Genomic DNA, 23,319 nt, shown 5'->3' on the forward strand with positions numbered 1-23,319 from the left:
GCTCTGACCTATATGGAATCCTGGACCAGATCGTTCACCCCGGAGAGTGAGCGATCACCGTACTTCTCCATTGAAAGGGCCCACAGAGTCCCGGCCCGGGCACCCAAACACGGCCTCCCTTCACGACCCATGCTAGCTAAATTCTTGCACTTTCGAGACCGGGACGCGGTGCTCCGTGCGGCCCGGACAGCGGGTCCCCTGCAGGTGGAGGATCAACATGTTATGGTGTTCCCAGACTACGCCCGGGAGGTCCAGCAGCGGCGATCCACCTTTCTGGAAGTCAAAAGGCGCCTTCGCGCTAACGATCTACAGTACTCCTTGCTGTTCCCAGACCGCCTTAAAGTGCTGCACAACGGGAAAGCCCTCTTCTTCACCACGGCGGCGGAAGCACAAGATTGGACTGAATTCCACTGCCCACTGATCCCTAAACCCGGACCCCAGAGGACACGCAACAACGACTCCAGACGATCTAGAAGACGGGGTGTGAGCCGTGCCCGATCTGGCCGCCCCAAAAGCCAGGCGTCCTCCCCCACGGGGTAACCCGACCTCACGCAAATCATGCAAGAGCGACGAGACGCCCTGCGAGCGGTGACCGAACTGCACACGTCACCCCCAGCATCGGACCTGGAAGGTCACCCACACCTGTTCACCCCAGAGAAAGACCGAGACAGCGATGGAACGATGTCGGGATTTGGCCCAATCTCTTCCCCCCCTCTGGCGGCACCTACACTGGACGCTACCCTGGCCGGCCAACCTAACACCTTGTCATGAACAATGAACTATCGATTACTGTATCCTTCTAATGGTTGCCCACTGTATTGCGCGACGTCTAGGAGCCTAGACTGCTTTGCCTGATTATTGTATGCGCTACCGAGCGATGGACTCTTCTCCTGGAAGAGCCCGACCCGCGCACAAGCCCAGCAGCGACACATGCTGCCACCCCCGCAATTACCTGCTGTATTTCTCCCCTAGTGGGACACTAGTTTGGATATGCCACCTCCGGTGATATATCCTCAGTATTGGGACTGTTGCCCACCCAAGGTTCTACTTGTTGTTAATCCCCTTAGTCCCTCCCCTACGATTGTGGAAGCTTGGCGCGCAGGGATACACGTGACACATACATGCTGGCGGCCCTCGGGTACTATAGGGGGGCCCTCATCCTTACCACGACACCCCAAGAATGGCAGTCCCACGCTCAGACATTAATGTCCTCACATTGAACGTGCGGGGCCTGCACACACCCAGCAAACGATATTCTGTTTACGCCTACATTAGACGCATGTCAGCCAATATTGCACTTCTACAGGAGACACACATAAACGCTACCGAACTCACTCGCCTACAGTCTAAATGGCGAGGGACCTTCTGTGCCACACAATACTCAGCGTTTGCACACGGCGAGTTAATCTGGGTCAGGCCGGGTACTCCCTTCCGGGTGCTCCGCCGGGTGGTAGACAAAGAGGGTAGGTATGCGCTTCTAGAGGGAATACTGGACGGGCAGGGAATACTCCTTGGCAGCATTTACACCCCTAACACAGACCAGGATAAATTCTGGGACCACCTCACGGGCGTTCTGGCCCAGTTCACTACAGTCCCATGGATACTGGGAGGCGACTTTAACTGCACACTGGACCCCACCCTAGACCGCTCACATCCCCCCTGCACATTCCCCGGCCCCCCGGCAGGCAGAGCTCTTTAGGACATGGGTCACGCATTGGGTGCTCACTGACGCATGGCGACACCAACACCCACTGGCTCGCATATACTCCTTCCACTCGATCCCACACAACCTCCGGGTCCGCCTAGACCGTTTCCTCTGTTCTGCACCAATTCTCCCTAAGATCACGTCTACAGACTACCTGGGCCGGATCCTCTCGGATCATGACGCTCACATTATACGTCTAACCTGGCGCCCTCCCCACCCACCGGTCCCCACCTGGCGCCTCCCTAGAGATTGCCTGACCGACCCAGTGTTCAGAGACACACACAAAACCAGCATACAGGACTACTTCACACATAACGCGAACACGGCGTCGTCGGTACTGGTGGAGTGGGACGCGTTTAAGGTGGTGGCTAGGGGAGAATGCATCAAACAAGTGGTGGGGGTTCGCCGCACCTTGGAGCGGACACTCCTAACCTCGGAGCAGGCTCTGGCCGCACTCACTAAGCGGCCTGACGACTCGGAGGAACACTCTGTACTCACGGCCGAGGCTAAGACGGAATACCAGGCCGCCTGCGCTGACCTCCGGAAGTACAATTTTAGGGCTTACGCCTCCAGAGTGCATAAGGACAGGGACAAAGCTGGGGCACTGCTAGCTTGGATGGCAAGGCAGGACACCGAAATCAAGCCCATCATGGATATTATCAACCCGGATGGTGTGCTGGTGCGCTCACAGGCCGAGATCCTTCTGGCGTTCCAGCGTCATTATACACAAGTGTACGGGACCCCGACCCAATACCCCCCGTCCTCTGTGGACAATTTTCTAGACCCTCTGACTTTACCCACAATATTGGACATCGACAAGCGTTCCCTCGACGCCAAGATTGTCCCGTCTGACATCACCCAGGCGATACGGGCCATGTCTCGCAATAAAGCGCCGGGGTTGGACGGTTTCCCACTAGAATACTACTCGACCTTCTCCCCCCTGTTGGTCCCCCGTCTCTCACGGGTGTTCGGGCGTCTCTTCATCTAGGTAGGTTACCCCAGTCACTGCGAGAGTCCGTGATCGTCACCTTTCCCAAACCCCACAGAGATCCGCTTCACATGGGGTCGTATCGCCCCATCACGCTCCTGTCGGCCGACTGTAAGATCCTGGGGAAAATCCTAGCGGATCGGTATGCGCAGATCATTCGTCCCTTGGTCCACCCCAACCAATGCGGCTTTGTTCCATGTTCAGGATCAGGTGCGTGACCGATTTCCTCGCGCCGCCTGCCTCATCATGGACCTGGAAAAGGCGTTCGACACCCTCACCTGGCCTTATCTCTTTTCTGTTCTGCGGCGACTCAATGTCGGCCGACACTCATGGCGTACACGCGCATCTTGTATACCGATCTCACCACTCGGGTTCGTATCGGGAAACGCATATCACCGGCATTCGGAGTTCGGCGAGGCACAAGACAGGGGTGCCCCCTGTCGCCTCTTTTATTCGCGCTGGCGGTCGAACCGCTGGCGGTTCGGCTGCGCCTGGAGGGTGTGGATTGGGGCATCCCTCTCGCGGATGACACGCATTGCGTGTCCATGTACGCGGACGATCTCCTCATATACGTCCGAGACATCGAAACGGACCTGGCCCCCATAGGGGCGACGCTGGCGGACTTTGCAGACGCCTCGGGCCTACAGGTGAACTGGGACAAGTCCACAGTCTACCCCTTACACCCGAGCCTTCCCCTCCGAGAAGTCGAGCTCGGTCCACATAAACTCTCGTGGTCCGCGGAGGCTCCCCGGTACCTCGGTGTCCGCTTGTACCATTCTCCGGCAGCCATGTTTGAGGGCAACCACCGCGCAGTGCTCGCTAGTCTGCGCCCAACTGTTGCCTTCTGGAATAAACTCCCGCTGGCCCCGATAGGACGGATAGCCCTAGCTAAAATGGTGATGCTTCCCCGACTCCTTTACCACTTCACAAATTTGCCGGTTATACCACCCAGGTCCTTCTTCCGCAATGTCGACTCCCTCCTAGGGACCCTTATCTGGGGCGAGGGCCGACACAGGGTCGCCTTGAAAACCCTCCAACTTCCCACGACGCAGGGAGGGCTCGGAGCTCCATCCTTCGAGGCATACTTCCTCGCGGCACAACTCCAATGGCTATCTTACTGGACAGCGGACCGCTACCCTCAGGAGACTGTCACTCCGACCGGCAGAATCGCAACCCCAGAACTCACCCGTCTCCTCCTCCCGGGCACCAAGCCACGGCGCACATACCCCCTTCAAGTGGAGATAGCGCGCCGGTGCATGATGCGGATCCACCGGTTGTCAGTAGACCTCCGTACTCCCCGCTACTACCACTGATAGGCAGCCCCAGGCAGGACTGCTACTTCACCGCTCCACTGTTCACCGAGTGGTCACTCTGTGGCATCACAGATCTGGAATCGCTCTTCGAGGAAGGCCAGCTAAAATAGCTTGACCGCCTGGTCGCTGAATACGGACTCTCCCCAGGCCAATTCCTTAGATATAGACAGCTACTCGATGGATACCGGCCCCATTTTAATCTCTACACTGGCGAGCCAGACACGCATCCAGTAATACATACAATCCTACATATGGGGGTGGGACGCCACTTAATCACCTGGTTACATAAATCCATCTGGGAACTCTCACACGCTCCCCTTACGACTTTGCGAGCTACATGGGAGGAGGACATAGGTCGCGCACTGCACGACTCTGAATGGACTAAAGCACTTGAGGCCCCAAAACGCGTCTCTAGGAACGCCCGCTTCAAGAACATCCAATACTATATCCTACACAGGGCATACCTCACCCCAGCGCGATTGCAGAAGTTCTATCCCTCCACACCATTCCTCTGCCCCAGATGCTGCTCCCCTGCGGCAGATTTCCGGCACATGTTCTGGAGTTGCCCCAGCCTTCACCCCTTTTGGTGGGCGGTGCACGACACTCTGGCGGAACTTACAGGTCTCACTACACTAGCCACCTGGGAGTCCAGCGCACTAGGCATCTTTCATGTTCCTAAGCGAGACCCGGTACACAGACGCTTCGTGTCCTTAGCACTCCTGCTGGCAAACAGATGTATAGCCATGCGCTGGCGTTCCCCGGAGGGTCCCTCTGCAGCGGCATGGAAGGGCGCGGTCGGTAAATGGGCGGCGGCGGAAGAGGATGCCCTTAGAGAGGAAGAAGCCAGGGGTGCGCGTAAAATTCCCATATCCATGGAATGGGCCATGCTCCTCCACAGCTTCCGGCAGTCCACACATGCAGAAGATCCGCCTACTCCTCCCCCCCCCACCCCTGCCCGAGAGAACCAGTAGCCTCTACATGGTATCTACCCTCCTGGGACCGTCTCCCGGTACCCCCTACATCCTGATCAAACTCTCATATGTCATGCCACCCACCTTGATGCCCGCATACACGGAGGGTGTTCACCCCCTGCCCACTCCTTCCCCCCCCCCTCTCTCGGAACGCGGACCGACTGGCTCCGTGACCCCCCCCCTGACGCCCGTCGCCAGTATCCCCCTACTTGGACCCTGCTAGCGCCCACACGCTTCTCTCCCACAGTTTTGTCCCCCCCCCCCCGTTCTCAGGTGCCACCACTGTATGGACAGTACAGACCTCGATCCTGCGCTCTCGAGGCGGGACCCTACATATCTGCTGTTATCCATCGCCCTATTGACGATGCAGATTCACTGTTTCCCGACCTGCGGACATGTTTGTACGATCTACACTGATTACTCAAGGAAATGTATTTTTGCACCAGTTGTATAAAAACAAGAAAACGTTGCGCGCTTGGCTGTTCGTGGCTGAATGTTGAGGCCACGTCAGCAGATCATTTACACTGTACCTGTATACTTTGATGCAACAATAAAACAAATTTCAACAAAAAAAAAAAAAAAGTTGTGTGATTCTCAACAGTGGTAAGACACCAAGTGAACGACTACGCGACGAAATGTGCAGTACATACAGATGCCAGAAATAGCTTTAAGACACACAAGCTTGAATGAACATTCCGTCCTACAACCAAACCATCAGCACTTACTGGGAAAATGCCTGAACACAAAAACATACTCAAGCTCTTGGATTAAAGCCAGATGCTTTTTAAACACGTCTTTATTAATTCTTTCATGACAACTGGATTAAATCCCATTGAAAAGCAACATTAAATACATAAAAACCTATTACCCAAAAAATATCACCATTCAAAATTCGAAAGAAATAGAAATATCACCTCTGTTTAAATTTACATTGCCTTGTGGAAACTTTAAAAGGCACTAGAACGAACGCAACACGACATACACTAAATTTTCTTTCTAAAATTAGGAGCAATATTCATCAATCATGTTTATTTATTTTCTTAGGAAATAGGTGGAAACGGTTTAAACTTAGTTTATCCCCTAAAAATTAAATTGTTGTTTAAGGCGCATGCATCGTATTAAATGCATACTAGTTAGGACATAAAAAATACGTGACATGTGTGCCCTAGCCGAGTCACACAACTGATGTGCTGCTCCTGACCAGCTGGTGTGGGAGGCTTACATCAGTGGCCTGGGTATGTTTACCAAATTGAGGGACAGTGTCTTTGTGCAATAGCCAGTCAGAGGTACCCATGTGGATAAGGCTCGGATTCATAACACACTTAGGAGCTGAGAGCATGTCGTAGTTCCGCACAGCACAAGCCTCTGTGCTGGAAGATTGCTTCCCAACCCAGTACTTGCAACTCAACAACGACCATTGCTGATCAGCGTAAGGGTCGGGGCCCCAGGCCCCCATGCAGTTAGAATGATCACAAAGCCGCAGTGGCATTCTAATTAGAACTGGCGCAAGGCACGTGCACCCGGCCCCTTTTATTGGCAGATACTTAGAAACACTAGAATATAGATATTCACAAACATTTTCAGAGGGGCCGCAAAGTATGGTCTGTGGTGAGCCCAAGGGCTGCATCGATGCTAGCAGGTGGGAGTGGGGCTTTGTGGGTGGTTAAATGTTGCAGGATACTTTATTAGATTCTTTTTGTTTACTTCTTGCAATTAAAATCTTCCCCATTTGTTTAACATATTTCTCTATGTTAGTGCTCTCTGACAGTATCGATCGCCCAATATAGAGCAGGCACTTTTGCGCAAAGAGGCGTACCTGATACTCCGCTTTGACACTATCAACACGGGCCTTAACTCAATGAGTGAAATTTCTAGACTTTGAAGTTCACTCACAGTCAATTTGACTACAGGTCCCACAATGCCCCAATGGTGACTTTCAAAATTGCCCTCCTGTGATTGGCTATATAACAGCGAGCCTCTCAGAGAGACTGTTGGAGCTGCATGCCGTTCACTCTAATTGATGGAATGAGGAAGTGGAACACGCTGACACACCAGCAGGTACGTGCTGTCACAAGACAAGCCGCGCAACCCATAGACTAGCAAACGAGTGCGTTCTAAACACTGGCGCTCGTTTCTTCTTTCCTCACCTGCAGATACAGACAGAGAGTAGTAAAAGGGAACCGGTCCGCTCCAGGACCCTCCCTGAACAGAAAAGTTTGGGAAGCGAACTAACGCCTAACTCCGAACACAAAATTGAAGAGTCCACTTGATTCCCTCTGAGTCACGCAATCAGGTAGGAAGTTACTTCTACCGTCACAATAAGCTGGCTAACAATTTCATACAGCGCAGTTTCTGACACAACCACTTGTGTCTTTTAGAAAACGCACAGACTCGAAAAATCCCATTTTAGCACTCCGGACAAACCGAACTTACCTCAAGTCCCCTGAGGTACGTTTTTTTTAAGTTGTACATATGAGAAGGTATGAGTGGGCTAAGGAGAGCAATTTATAATGAGTGTCCACAATTATTTGTGTTTTCACTAATAGGTTGAGAAACAGGGGAAAGAATTCATTTGGCCCTGAAGAGAGTTTGCGAAGAAACCCTGCAAACTCGAAACGCGTAGGCGAACAGGATTACGTCCTAAGTTTGGAAATACGTAAAAAATACTTGGGAATCTATAGCCTTTTAAACATTGTTTCCTAGAGGTTATTTTGTTTTCATGCAGATTCACTTAAAGGCTGCTCCTTGGGCAATAATTGCTTTTGGTTAGAAATATGTTTGATTAATTGCGTTTGTTGATATTTTTGAAAGAACAATTTAACATCTTTCCCTCCCCCCGTTTATGATATATGTTCACCTTGTTGTAAACAAAAAACTTTTTTCTCACTGTTTTCATATTGTTTATGTGTTTAAATTTATGTTTTGTGTAGTAAAAATTACCTCAAAATTGGTTGGTTATTATGTAAATGACAGTGTGATTTCTCTGTACACGTATAACTTTTCCAAAAATTTGAAAAATAAAAACGGCGCAAATAATCGCCTTGATAAACATATTAAGTTTTGTTTATCTGTTCACCCAAAACAGAATGGTGTAAAACATAGTGAAGTGTGGGTTACCTTCTTCTCTACAAAGTATTTGGGCCCTTACCCCACTTCTGTCCGCCTGGGCCAAACTCCTTTTTGTCACATAGTTTAGGGCGGGTTGTTACCCGAGCGAGTCAGGACTGAGACAACCAGTGTCTCTTGGACATTATTGATTTGATTAACTCCTGAACAAGGAAGCCTTCCTTGTCAAAATATGTCAGAGAATGAAACATTGTCATTTTCAGAAAGCAACATAAAAAATTTAATTGCCTCCAAACCCTTCTCAGGTCTTTCTCTGAGCACTTCTGCGAAACATCAGAATGAAACAGAGAAATTAACTCGTCTCCAGAAGAAACATATAAGGACAGAATTACACGGATATTTCCTTCTACAACATTTGCAGGCCGGCACAATACCTTGGGGCCTACAAGTTAAAAATATACCAGTGATCTTTGTAGAAGATACTGAGTATAAAAAAGGCTTTAGATATATTAACACCAAATGTAGCAGGGACCTTATGGTCCATACAATAGAGACCGCCCAACGTTTATGTAGTGAGGAAGAAAAAGAAATCGAAGAACTCATAAAAGCAATAGCTGATAACAAAACTGAACTAGAGGCCAAGAATTTATTGGAAAAAATTGAGAAAGAAATCCAAACCTTTAAAGATATCACCATCAATACCAAAACTGCTCAATTTGAAAAAGACTCTAAGTCGTTCAAAATAGAACAAGTCTACCCATTCCTGAAAGAGGATTACTATACTACTATTGACTCTAAACGAGCGCTAAACTCGTATCAGGGAAGGTCGAGGTCAAGATTTACCACTTTCTCTTCGACCTCATCGTCAGGGTCTTCTAGTGATTCTAACCAAGGTCAAAACAAAAAGGGCTCAAATCAACCTTTTTTAGCAAGGGGCGGACAGCAAAACGTCCGCTTCAAAGAACCATGGGAAATGCGAACGAGGAACAGGTATTACAAGAGTTAGACACATCCACAATAATCAACCTCTCAGACAGAACCCTCACTACAGACGAAAGTACCATCCTAAACTTGGGTTTAAAATTTGTACCTAACCGACAAACTGATTTCACCAAACTTAAACTTGAGGCGCTGGATTTTTGCCGTAAAATCAGACTAAAAGCTTATTTCGCTGATGCAGAAGCCACTACAAGTAGCGAAACCACGGGTCTCAGGGTTAAATCGAAATTTTCGCCCACCACAAATATACCTAAACAGGTGTATGCTTTTGAACAGGCTGTCTTGTCATCTTTAACAAAATTAGAGAAGAGTAAAACATTCATCCGTCACAATATCAGTAAGGGTCAGCTTAAGGCTATAAAAGATTTGAAATCAGATCCAACAATCATCATTAAACAGGCTGATAAGGGCGGTGCAGTGGTGGTCTGGCCTCGCCCCATGTATCTTTCAGAAGGAAGGACTCACGTGGATAATCAAGAGTGGTACCGAGCGGTCAAAGATGACCCGGTGATAGAAATTCAAGAAAAAATTGCCCAAATCACCACCGAGGCATTAGAGAATGGATTCCTTGGTCCAAAGGAGTTTGAATTCTTAAACAAAAAATCACCTAGAACACCGGTCCTTTACTTCTTGCCGAAGATCCATAAAAACAGCACAACACCACCGGGGAGACCTATTGTCTCCGGTTGTGACTCAGCCCTAGAGCCTGCGTCAAAGTATATAGATTTCTTCTTGAAGCCTTTCTTGCCTGAAGTCAAATCGTATTTGAGAGATACTATTGACTTCATCAATAAACTCCAGGACATGACCTTTGACTCCGACACGCAACTGATGGTGACGTTGGACGTCACCTCACTATATACTCAAATTCCCCAAGATGAGGCTCTTGAGGTGATGGAATTGTATTTAGAACAACGCGTAAGACCACACAGAGTCCCAACTGCCTTTATTCTAGCTCTGGCCCGCATCACGCTTAAAAGCAACTATTTTAAATTTGAGAACAAATTCTTCCTCCAAATCAAAGGTACAGCTATGGGATGTCCATACGCACCAGAAATGGCCGTGCTGTACATGTCCCAATACGAAGAAAAGTTCATTCACAAAGACAATCCTTACAGTACAAACATCAGACAATGGTTGAGGTATATTGACGATGTCTGGCTCCTGTGGCAGGGGAGCCAGACGGAGCTCATAGCCTTCCATGAATGGCTAAACTCGAGACACCCCGACATCAAATTTTCTTTCAACTACAGTAACCAAAAAATGACGTTTCTTGATGTGGCAGTCTGCATTCAGGGAAATAGGTTAACCACCGGTCTGTTTAAAAAGGCAACGGACAAAAACACCATTTTACACTACAAAAGTTCCCATCCACAGTGTTTAAAACAGATCCTCCCTTATGGCCAACTATTGGGAATCAGGCGCAATTGCTCTGAACTCGAGGAGTTCGATACACATGCGGACACCTTCTGCCAAGAACTAAACAAGAGGGGTTATCCCCATAAACTCCTAAAACACTCTAAGAAAAGAGCACACTTCACTCCCAGAGAAGATTTGCTAAAAATTAAGGAGAAAAAGGAATTGGAGAAACTGGTCTGTGTGACTACCTATGGGGCGCACACGAACAAGTTTCGCCAAATCATTTTACGGAATTGGCACTTGTTGGAGGGGATGGAATTCCCTTTGCAAAAACCGATCTTCGCAATGAGGAAAAATCCAAGCGTCGGACAACAAATTATTAGAGCGGATAGCTCTTTACAAAAACCAAAGAGCGATCTCATATCTAAATGGAATCTCAAACCTATTACTGGCCACCGCAAATGTGGTACTTGTGTGGCCTGCCATAATGTTGTAGAAGGAGATGAATTTTGCCACAATGGCATCAAATGGAGACACAGTTTGCATACAAACTGTAAGAGCAAAAATGTAATCTACGGGATTTTGTGTGCGTGTAACAAACTGTACATAGGTAAAACTTGTCAACAGGTAAATGTCAGGATAACACAACACCGTTCGAGACTAAAGAAAAAAGTGCAGAACGCCCCAATGGTGGAGCACTTTTTAGCTGCCAGCCACAAAGAAACGGATTTCAAATGGACTGTCTTGTCGGGATTAGATCCACAACATAGATCGCCCAATATAGAGCAGGCACTTTTGCGCAAAGAGGCGTACCTGATACTCCGCTTTGACACTATTAACACGGGCCTTAACTCAATGAGTGAAATTTCTAGACTTTGAAGTTCACTCACAGTCAATTTGACTACAGGTCCCACAATGCCCCAATGGTGACTTTCAAAATTGCCCTCCTGTGATTGGCTATATAACAGCGAGCCTCTCAGAGAGACTGTTGGAGCTGCATGCCGTTCACTCTAATTGATGGAATGAGGAAGTGGAACACGCTGACACACCAGCAGGTACGTGCTGTCACAAGACAAGCTGCGCAACCCATAGACTAGCAAACGAGTGCGTTCTAAACACTGGCGCTCGTTTCTTCTTTCCTCACCTGCAGATACAGACAGAGAGTAGTAAAAGGGAACCGGTCCGCTCCAGGACCCTCCCTGAACAGAAAAGTTTGGGAAGCGAACTAACGCCTAACTCCGAACACAAAATTGAAGAGTCCACTTGATTCCCTCTGAGTCACGCAATCAGGTAGGAAGTTACTTCTACCGTCACAATAAGCTGGCTAACAATTTCATACAGCGCAGTTTCTGACACAACCACTTGTGTCTTTTAGAAAACGCACAGACTCGAAAAATCCCATTTTAGCACTCCGGACAAACCGAACTTACCTCAAGTCCCCTGAGGTACGTTTTTTTTTAAGTTGTACATATGAGAAGGTATGAGTGGGCTAAGGAGAGCAATTTATAATGAGTGTCCACAATTATTTGTGTTTTCACTAATAGGTTGAGAAACAGGGGAAAGAATTCATTTGGCCCTGAAGAGAGTTTGCGAAGAAACCCTGCAAACTCGAAACGCGTAGGCGAACAGGATTACGTCCTAAGTTTGGAAATACGTAAAAAATACTTGGGAATCTATAGCCTTTTAAACATTGTTTCCGAGAGGTTATTTTGTTTTCATGCAGATTCACTTAAAGGCTGCTCCTTGGGCAATAATTGCTTTTGGTTAGAAATATGTTTGATTAATTGCGTTTGTTGATATTTTTGAAAGAACAATTTAACATCTTTCCCTCCCCCCGTTTATGATATATGTTCACCTTGTTGTAAACAAAAAACTTTTTTCTCACTGTTTTCATATTGTTTATGTGTTTAAATTTATGTTTTGTGTAGTAAAAATTACCTCAAAATTGGTTGGTTATTATGTAAATGACAGTGTGATTTCTCTGTACACGTATAACTTTTCCAAAAATTTGAAAAATAAAAACGGCGCAAATAATCGCCTTGATAAACATATTAAGTTTTGTTTATCTGTTCACCCAAAACAGAATGGTGTAAAACATAGTGAAGTGTGGGTTACCTTCTCCTCTACCAAGTATTTGGGCCCTTACCCCACTTCTGTCCGCCTGGGCCAAACTCCTTTTTGTCACATACTCTGACAGTAAACAGCAGCCCAGTGCAGCTGTTAACTCGGGGGCTGCATGTGAAGGTCAGGAGGGCCGCAGGTGGCCCCCGGGCCGTACTTTGAGTATCACGGCACTAGAACGTGACCTGCCAGTCACTACAGCCGGTATTTTGAGGCAAAACTATGCCTAAAAGGCAGCATACAAAGAGGCTAAAGCGCACATGGCTCTGTAGGCTGTTTGCGGGGCTTATACCTAGCACAACAGTGCAGTTAAAATGGAGTTCACTCAGGGAGTCTTTCTTACGACTTAGGAAACAACGAATCCTCATGAAACTCACACACCACAGACGGTAACTTTAGCTGATGCCAGTATGCCACAATCTCCACCAGAGGTCAAATAAGAACATAGGAGAACTGCAGTCTGAAATGCAGTTGCCATTTTAGGCTCCGAATGTATATTGTTGAACGATGAAAGGAGGGGTAATGGCCTAGCGCAACCTGCAGGTCGTAAATGGGATGAGCACATCAACCCAGATCCCAATTCAACCCTATTGTGGCAAAGATAGCCAATATGAAGACTCAACATAAAAGATGCAATCTTGCAAAAATCCATGACGAAGGTAACTTTTAAGCGGTGGAAGAGCAGATCCTTATGTGCTCATAGCTAAATCTACGAAGGTCACCAAAAAGGAAAACATGGAGTAAAAAAGAAACGACACAAAGGATAGACAATAAACAGAACTGTTTTGAGTCCTCTTCTATCTGTACAGTGAGCTTAAAGAAAAGGTTACATACCTTTGGTATGCCTGAGCAGGTAGAAACTCTAGCTGACTGCAGATTCCTTACCTTGGAATATTCCCCAGGCACCAGACTGGATCCAGAAATTTTCGAGAAGTACCCCTTTGTGCTGGATGTGACTTTGATAGGCTCCTTGTCCGCAAAGTCTGCACAGGAAGTGATGTATGCAGTGCCTACAATAGGCACTACCCCAGTGCGCTGACATCAGTTTCTTTTTGTGACTTTCCACTCCAGAAGCGCAGAGCACGAAGGATGCTGACACACTGGTGCGCACTGTTAAGGCCCTCAGAAGGTGACCCTAAACTGAAATCAGTTCACAGAGAGGGGGAAGGGGAGGGTCAGTAAAGAATCTGCGGCTAAATAAAAATCTTTGTCAGATAAGGCACTACCAAAAGTAACTAACTTGTACATCTGACAGAGACTTCTAGCTCACAATTCCATACCTTACTACAGATACCTAAGCATTACCTCCCTTAAGTTGGGTCTGTGAAACCCATTGGACCAAAAAGTCCTGCAGGACTGAAAAGAGGCCGGGACATTGTCTGAGCCAGCCTCTGGCTGGTGTACCCACATGGTTTTTAGGAACCGAGTTACAGTCATGAAAAGGCGGGGAAGCCTGTTGGCCTTGGTGGTTTCGTGGAAAATGGTGCAGTCGGTAGTCCATACAGTAGCCACAAAAGGGGAAAAGGCAGACTGGAGTTAGTGGGGGCTATGGAGAGGCCCAAAGGCCTGTACGTAGCTCCTGTTTCTTTAAAGCACTCCAGCACTGAGTCTATCTTTTCACCAAAAAGGTGAGAGCCATCAAAGGGCATGTCCATGAGGGAAGATTAAACATCCCTTGAAAAGCCAGTGGATCTTAACCAGGTGTGATGTCAAAGGGTCACTAACGATGCAGTTGCTCTGCCCAGTGAGTTGGTGGTGTCCACATTTTATGGTGTAGTTTGCTGCATCCCACCCGTCTGAAATGGGTTAGGTGAGTGTGGTTCGGGCCTCCACCAAGACCATAGGCAGTACGTGTGCAACTGAGTCCCAAAAAGTGTGTGTGTACTGGCCCAAAAGGTATGCAGTGTTCATTGACCACAGTGTTAGGGTGGTGGAAGAGAATATTCTTTTGCCAATGGTATTCAGCCTTATGGATTCCCTATCCAGTGGAGTGGTAGGGAACCCCCAGGTGTTGGTCCTGGAGGTGGAGGCTAGGACCACCTTGCTGTCCAGGGTGTGGTGCTGGATCACAAAGATAGAGTCCACAGAATCAGGGCAATGGCAATTTTCCTGTGCACAGAAGCCCCTGTGTAGGACTTGGAGCAGGCCCCAAGAAGGACGTCAATAAGGGCTTCATTAAATGGGAGTAGAGGTTCGGAGGGAGCAACTCCCGGCTGAAGCACCTCCGTCAAGATGTTCATCTTGACTGCCATCGAAGGCAGCTGAAGGTTCAGAACCTGAGCTGCTCTACGCTACCATGGCAAAAGAGTTATCTTCATCCATAACCACAGTAGGAGGCGAGACGAAGCAAGTGTCTGGTGAGGTGTCTAACCCATTGGCCTCTGCCAGTTCCTCATACCAATTGTCCTTTGATTCATCTAGTATGTGGTTCATTGAATAAGGGCCTTCAAACCCCTCCCATTCATCTCAGTCTCCAGGCCTATTTTAAGTAAAAGGTACTGTCTTTGACTCAGAGGCCATGGTACCGGCCACCACCGGAATGAACGTCTGGCAACATCTATCTGGCTCTTTGTCAGCAGCGCTGTGGTGCCAGGAATGGCAGCTTTGGAATGGGCTCAAAGGAAGGTTGCAGTCTCATGGCTGGAGTCGCTCCAAGATCCAACACCGGATCCATGCAGCCCAACAGGCACTGTGGCGAACCCAACGGTGGCAAACCAGTAGAGATCATCCCCCTAACATGTGAGGCTGGAAGGAGCTCCAGAGGGGTCAAGTCACTCAAATGTGAGGTGCATGGCCTCACAAAACTCCTCGAGTTGGGCGTGGATCGCTCTGGGAGGCTGGGAGCAGAACCAGGCACAGGCTCCATGAAGGGGCGAGGCCTCCAACAGTGCCGCCCTTCCTGCGCTGAGTCTGGGGACTTGCACTGGGGGATAGAGGTTAAAAAAAAGTGCTTCATATTCTTGCACTTGTGGGAGTTACCAAACTATTTTAACTGCAACAATGATCATTGCAAGCAGCTCTGTGAGCGGTCCCTGGACCTTGTTTGTGACCGGAATTCGTAGTTTTACACAGTCGTCTGACGTCAGGCTGTGAGGAGCTTCAGGTAATGTTACCTCAGCGCCTTTGGATTCATGGTGCGGCAGTCATCACAGGTCTTGAAGTCATGGTCCCGCTCTAAGCACCACATACAAACCAATGGTGGGTTTGTCACAGGCTTCGGCATGTGACAGGCTCCAAAGTGTTTTAAAATCAGTTGGTTTCTTTGGAGACATCCTTAGCACACCATGAGAAATTATTCTCACAAATTGCATCAACAAACATCCCAAAAATTCTGTCAAAAAGTGACTTGGGGTAGCTCTTCCAGACCTATGTCTCTTCCGGTGCAGATGAGTCCAAAGACACGGATCAGATCTACACCACCTACCAGTGTGCAGTGGTACTGTTAAAAGATTTCTGGATCCAGTCTGACGCCAGGGGTATATTTTAAGAGACGGAATCTGCGGCTAGAAGTCTTTATCAGATACTATATCACTGTGCTTGTGATTTTCTTACCATGCACATCAATCAGCTGAAGACCTCTAGGGCATAAAACTGTGATAAACTGAAAGCAGGAGACTCATCTTAGAACATCTGGTTCTTGTAGTTTGTACTCACACAGGTACCCCTTACAATACTTTGCAAATAGTATCGATAAAACTAAGGGAGTGGCAATACTATTCAGGAGAGGCTTTCTCTTTAAAATTAAAGAGCAAAGAAAAGATGGAAATTGTCACTGGGTAGGGATGAAAAGCAAACTGGGCCTTATTTGATTAACTTTATTCTTGATTTATGGCCCAACCGAAAAAAGGGAAGAATTGTTCTCAGCGCTATTCACGGCAATAACTAATCTTTGCAAGAATAGTTGACCCCAGGAGGGGACTACAATGTAATTGTTGTAATGTCCCTCGGTTAAGGCACATGAGTTATGGCATGCCCCACTCACCCCTTCCCCAGTGTACTGTTAAACTGGCCCATGGAATGTTGGTGTGGCGTTCGTGTTAGAACGTTGTGTGAGGCTGGCAGTGCAGAGACCAAGACGTGAATAAAGCTGCTCTTCTTCAATCTCCAGTGTGGTAGTGATTATTTCAACAAATTGGCGACGGGGCTGCGCGGGGGCAGGTCCTGGTCTTCCCCCGTTTCTACAGCGCTGCCGACAAGCCGAGACACCGTTTAAGAAAGAAAACCGTGAGTCATACTGAAACTGACAGCGTATGATTTACCTCGCCCAGCGCTTACAATGAGAGACGAAGCTTAAAAACGCTGTGCGTTTGTTTAAACGTGTCCGCACAGCGATAATCGTCTCGTTCCGTGAAGTGTCAGCCTGTGAGACATTTACGGGAAGCGACTGCAAGGGCGAGGTACCCAGCTGGGAAAGTCGGCGAATGTGAGCCCGACGTTTATCACGGATTTTTGTGATATTAGTGAAAAGCGGCATCCAAGCACTTAAGAGGCCGTTCTGTTTTCCCCATAAAATGAGCAAGTTGTGTTGAGAAAAGGCTTAATGAGGGGAAGTACTTGATTGAGAACGCGTGTAAAGTCTGTCAGCATTTGACAGCCAGGCGAGGCGCGCCCCTCGGTGTTCCATCAGCTGCGAATAGTGAGGCAAAGGAGCGTGTGCGAGTGCATTCCAGCCAGGAGAGGGCACACTGAGAACTCATCTCGGCGCACGGATGGTAATGCGCGTGTAACCAAGGAAGCATCCGATCGTGGAAAGAGCTTGGGCACATTTCTGAAGTGGAGGCCTTGTATAATCATATATGTTGGCAGCACGCTGATAGGCACAGCTGAAGGGAAGCCTATTGGTGTTAAAAAAAAAAAAATTTAAAAACACGCTGACAGGCACAGCTAAGACTGAGGAAGCCTGTCAGGGTCTACATCCCTGATAGATCACGCTGATAGGCACAGCTTGTTGGAGGACTAATACGGCGAAGAGTATTTGACATTGACATTGGAAACTGAGGCACTGATAGACTTAATAATTAATTCAAAAGTAAATATTTTCAGCCTGTATACTTGCAATCCTGTGAAGGTGGTGGAAAGGCATAAAAGAGTGTAAATTTTTCTTGTTCACTCACAAGTTATGCAAATTGGTTAATGGTTATTATATGTAAGTATTTGAGTTTGTAAAGCTTAGGAAGCTGTACCTTCACTGTCCCTACTCAAATACATATACTTCAGCGCTTACCACAAGCTTAACTCAATTAATGGCAACTGTGATGTCAATGTCCCAACCACCTCCCTTCCTAAATGAGGATGGGGAACCCCTCACTCCCTGGAAGAATTGGGTAAGGATATTTGAGTCCTATTTAATAGCTATTGGTGGCAATAGGTTCTCATCTGTGAGAAAGCTACACATATTGCTACATAATTTAGGGAAGCATGCTAGAGAGATATATGACAATTTACCTGACATTGCTAGCGAAAGCAGTAGCGGAGGTGTGGATGGTGATGCTCCACCTGATGTATATCAAGTTGCTTTGATAAAACTAGATGCTCAGTTTGGGAAGAAAATTAATGTTTTTGAGCGACACAAATTCTTCTCAAGGTCTCAAGGGAAGTATGATAGAGTGGTAAATGATATAGCAGTACTTAGAGGCCTATCTTCCACTTGTGATTTTGGAAACCCTACTGATTCTCTGATCAGAGACCAATTGGTTAGATGTACATCAGATAAAAATATACAAGAAAAGTTGTTAGCAGATGCCCCAGATTTGAAACAGGCTGTGGATATAGCAAAAAGCATTGAGCACACAGCCTTCTGCATGAGTGAGATGAAGGATGCTGTTGAAGTAAAACAAGTGTGTGAGGAAGAAATACTGAAAGTATCAACAAAGCATGACAAAAGCAAAAATGAACCAAGGGGGAGTTCTGTTCTAAGGGATGAAACCCAAAAGCTAAAATGTTTCCGTTGTGGCAATCCTAACCACCTAGCAAATAATGTGAGGTGTCCAGCAAGGAGTGCTATATGTAGAAAGTGTAACAAACGGGGACATTTTACCAAGGTGTGTCATGAAATGAAAAAGGATGTGGCCCATGTTATTTTTGATGAGGAGGAACCTAGAGGTGACATCGTATTCCAGGTGAATGAACTTCTGGAGAGCTCTGATTGTAATTACCCTGAGTGTGAGATTTGGCTTGACAATGTACCCTATGATGTATATGCAGATTCTTGTTCACCTTATATACTCATACATGAAACCACATTTAAGGCAAGGTCTGTTGACAAAGAATATGAGCTATTACCTCCAGACATCAACCCAGATGGATACAACCGTGACACCATACCCCTGGTAGGAATGGCCATTATGCACATCAAATTCAAGGATAGAGTCACTGCGGGCAAAGTATATTTAACCAAACAGGGATCGTGCTTACTGGGGTGGAAACATCAAAAAGACCTTGGCCTCAAGTTAGATCCCAATGCCTCTGAGCCAGTGTACTTGGTGGAGCAACCAAGCATAGGTACAGGAGTGTGTGAGGATTTCCCCGAGGTATTTTCAAATGAGTTAGGACTGCTGAAGGGTTTCCTCCATAAGATAAAATTGAAGAAGCATTGCAAGCCCACTGTACATAAAGCAAGAACTGTACCGTTAGTGGTGAGAGATTCTCTGAAAAATGAACTGGAGTAGTTGGAATCCAGTGGGGTAATTGAAAAAATTGAGAGCTCGGAGTGGCTTGCCCCCATTGTGGTAGCTTCAAAAGGAGGTGGCAAAGGGATTCGTTTGTGTGTGGATCTCAGGGACCTCAATGCTAACATCTGGGTGGAGAGGCATCCTCTCCCTAGGATAAATGAGATGCTCAGCGTGTTAAAGGGTGCAAAATTCTTCAGTGTTTTAGACCTCTCAGCGGCATACCACCAGGTTACCTTTCATCCGGAGTCTAAAAGCCTGACTTCTTTTATTACGCCCTTTGGGGCATACCAATACAACTGTATGCCATTTGGATTGGCATCTGCGGCTGCTGTATTCCAACGCATTATGCAGCACATCTTAGATGGTCTTGGAAAAGTCTTGTGCTTCCAGGACGATATACTAATTTATGGAGACTCAGAAAGTGAGCATAACATGAACTTAAGAGACGTTTTGAGCAAGTTGAGTAAGGCAGGCTTTACTACCCAAAAGGACAAGTGCAAGATAGGGGTAAGGTCTGTGACTTACTTAGAGCACACCATTTCAGGAGAGGGAATTAAGCCTAAAACTAGCCTGGTGGATGCAGTGATGTTAGTTCCTGCCCCCTCTAATAAAGATGAGCTTAGATCCTTCCTGGGTTTGGTGAAGTTCATGACCAAATTAATTGAAAACTTTTCAAGTCACACATGCTCAATGAGGGAACTCTTGAAGAAGGGTAGCACCTTTGTGTGGAGTTCTGAGTGCCAAGAGGAATTCAAATATGTAAAGTCAGCCATTGCCAAGGCACCCACCTTAGGCATGTTTGATCCTAATGAAAAAACCACACTGACTACTGACGCAAGCAACAAAGGCCTGGGGGCATCCCTCACTCAAAGGGTTGGTGGATGTGAGAGAATAATAGCTTTTGCTTCCAGGGCGTTGAAAGACCCAGAGTCAAATTACTCGACCATTGAAAGAGAAGCCTTAGCGTGCTAAAGAATCTCAAAATGACCAGGTGTTAAGGGAGTTGAGGAGATTGATTCAGAAAGGGTGGCCTGAGCATAACAATGAGCTATCAGAAAACCTCAAACCATATTGGGCAGTGAGAAATGAGTTATCTAACGTGAATGGTCAGGTGTGCAGAGGAAATAAAGTCAATCCTCCTGGTAACATGAAGGACAGGATAATAGCATTAGCACATGAAGGTCATCCAGGAAGAAGCATGACCAAGAGTAAGATCAGACAACATTATTGGTTCCCTAAGATGGATGGGTTGGTGGAGATCACTGTAAAGGACTGCGAGGCGTGTGGAAGGTGTGACAAATCCAAGGTAATACACAAAGCACCACTCATTCCGGTGGGGGGTACCAATTAAACCATGGGACAAGCTGGGAATTGATATAATAGGCCCCTTGAACCTACTTAACACCAACCAGTGGTTTATGTTCGTAATCATTGATTATCACTCTCATTGGATCAGTACCAAATTTGTACCTTCAATAACTACAAAAGATTTAATTGAGTTTTTGCAGGAGGTGTTCGCAACAGAAGGAATACCGAGCACCCTGGTGACAGATAACGGGGTTCAATTTACGTCAGGTGTAATGAAAAAGTCCTTATCAAAGTTAGCCATCTCACATATAAGAACTCCTTTTTACTGTCCAAAAACTAATGGAATGGTAGAAAGGGCAAATAGAATGTTGAAGAACTCTATTCAAATGGCTGTTACAATGCATGAACCTGTGGAGAAAGCAATAAGGAAAACACTATGGTCTTATCATTCTTCCCCTAATGCTGTGACAGGAGTATCTCCTTTTGTGTCCCTTAAAGGGAGGAATCCAGGATCTAAGCTCAACCCTAACTGCTTAAATGGTGGTGTTCGGTGTGGGTGGATAGAGATTCTGTGAGAGAAAAGGTGGATCTACAACAAGCGGATTACAAAACCAAGTACGACCAGAAGTGGGGCACCACTAGCAGGAAGTTCCATGTCGGATAGTGGGTATTAGTCAAAAGACCTGTTATTGGGCGTGCAAAAGTGTCCTCCTTCTCCAAACCAGCGAGAATACAGCGGGTGAATAGTAACTCGGTGGTTCTGGAAGATGGAAGCACATGGAGCATAGACAATGTAAGTGGCTGCCCCGATGTGTGTGTTCCAATGGCTGACTGTGAGGAAAACCAAGATGATGTTCTCCCGGATGTTCAAGCAGCCAGAGAAACCAGGGTGCGTCAGCCACCATGTTGGCAAAAGGACTATGTAAAATAGAGCTATTTTAGTATACTTTGCCTCCCCCGGAGGACTGTTCTACAACTGTTGTTATATTCCTTACAGAGGGAGATGTGTTATAATGTCCCTCAGTTAAGGCACATGAGTTATGGTATGCCCCACTCACCCCTTCTCCAGTGTACTGTTAAACTGGCCCATGGAATGTTGGTGTGGCGTTCGTGTTAGAACGTTGTGTGAGGCTGGCAGTGCAGAGACCAAGACGTGAATAAAGCTGATCTTCTTCAATCTCCAGTGTGGCAGTGATTATTCCAACAGTAATATTGAACTCAAAGAGGGACAGGTCTGTAGATAGAACTTCCACCCCATGATATCCCAGACCATTATCACAAAGAATACAAGACTGGGTCCAGAGGACAGACAGCAACAAATAGGTGATAGGGACGACACAATTTACTCAAACATTCACAAAATGCAGGCACAGATTGAAAACTGACCCCATGTATAGCTGCATTTGATATAGGGACAAGAGTGTTGTCTGATTATGCACCTGTGGTTTTACATTTAGATGTCTGCCCACTACCATCGCATCCCACCCAATGGTATATCAATGCAGCACTACTCAGAAATCCTGCTTTGAAAGAATCGGTCAGTAAAGCAGTAGAACAATATTTTGAGGAGTATAATGAGATTACATGGGATATAATTTGGGGTGCCTCAAAAGCAGTACTAAGAGGGATTGTAATAAATAATACAACTGTTTTTGTAAGACTAGCTCAAGAGAGGAAGGGAGAACTCGAATCATAATCAACACATTTAGACATACAATAATATCAAAGAGACTATTCACAGAAAATGTACAAAAGGTTCATCAGAACTATTGGTGACACAGTAAGCCTATACATGAAAAAGGGAGCAAGAAACCCGTTATATATAAACCAAAAACACATATAAACGAGGAGACAAATTAAATGAACCTTTTGCTTACAAACTCAAGGAACAAAGTACCAGAAATTACATTTACCTAGAATCAAAGATTGGCACTAAGAGTGATTCAAACAGATATCCTTCAAGAATTTGAATATTACTATACAAGGGTTTATTCACCTCAAAACATAGAAAACGAGGTCTAAAGACAATACCTAGGGATCTATGCACCTCCAAATGTGGAAGATAATGATTTAGTAACACCGGTGGAGCCCAGATCAATCAAGGAAATTAGATCTGCCATTAGAGGATTGAAAGAGAACAAAGCTCCTGGCCCAGGTGTTTTCTAAGTATCTGGAACTGTTACTACAAACACTATCAAAAGTGTTTACTATTTCTTAATTTCCAGATCTGTCACCAAATCAATGACTGAATCAACCATTATGTTATTGTTAAAACTAGATAACCTATAGCTCTTTTGAATGTTGATGTGAAAATATTCACATGTGTATTGCCTACTCACCTGAATAAAATATGGCCAAAGGTTATATATCCTTTCCAATCAGGTTTCGTACTTAACAGACAGACTAATGAAAGCTCACCATTGGCTTCTGATTTGATTAAATTAGATAACAAATTCCAATACACAAAAGATCATTCTCTCCGTAGATGCAGAGAAAGCATTCAATAGAATGGAATGGTCTTTCCTGTCTAAAACTTTTTTTAAGATTGAATTGGGACATCCATAAGAACTTGGATAGAAGTGAACTTCCAAACTCCTTCAGTCACGTTCACAATCAAATAAGGCTGACTAGGTTTGCCCCCAGTTTCAGCTTGTTTTATCTCTGGCCCTGGAACGACTGATTTCAAAGGTACAACTAAGCCCCGATATTATAGTATAGGTATTAATATCAGAGCAAGCATTATAAAGTGATTTAATTGCAAATGACATACTATGCTTCTTAATATATTCAAAGCAATTCCCCGCTGTCCATAGGAAAT

The sequence above is a fragment of the Lissotriton vulgaris genome, chromosome 10, assembly GCF_964263255.1.
Source record: "Lissotriton vulgaris chromosome 10, aLisVul1.2, whole genome shotgun sequence".
NCBI lineage: Eukaryota > Metazoa > Chordata > Amphibia > Caudata > Salamandridae > Lissotriton > Lissotriton vulgaris.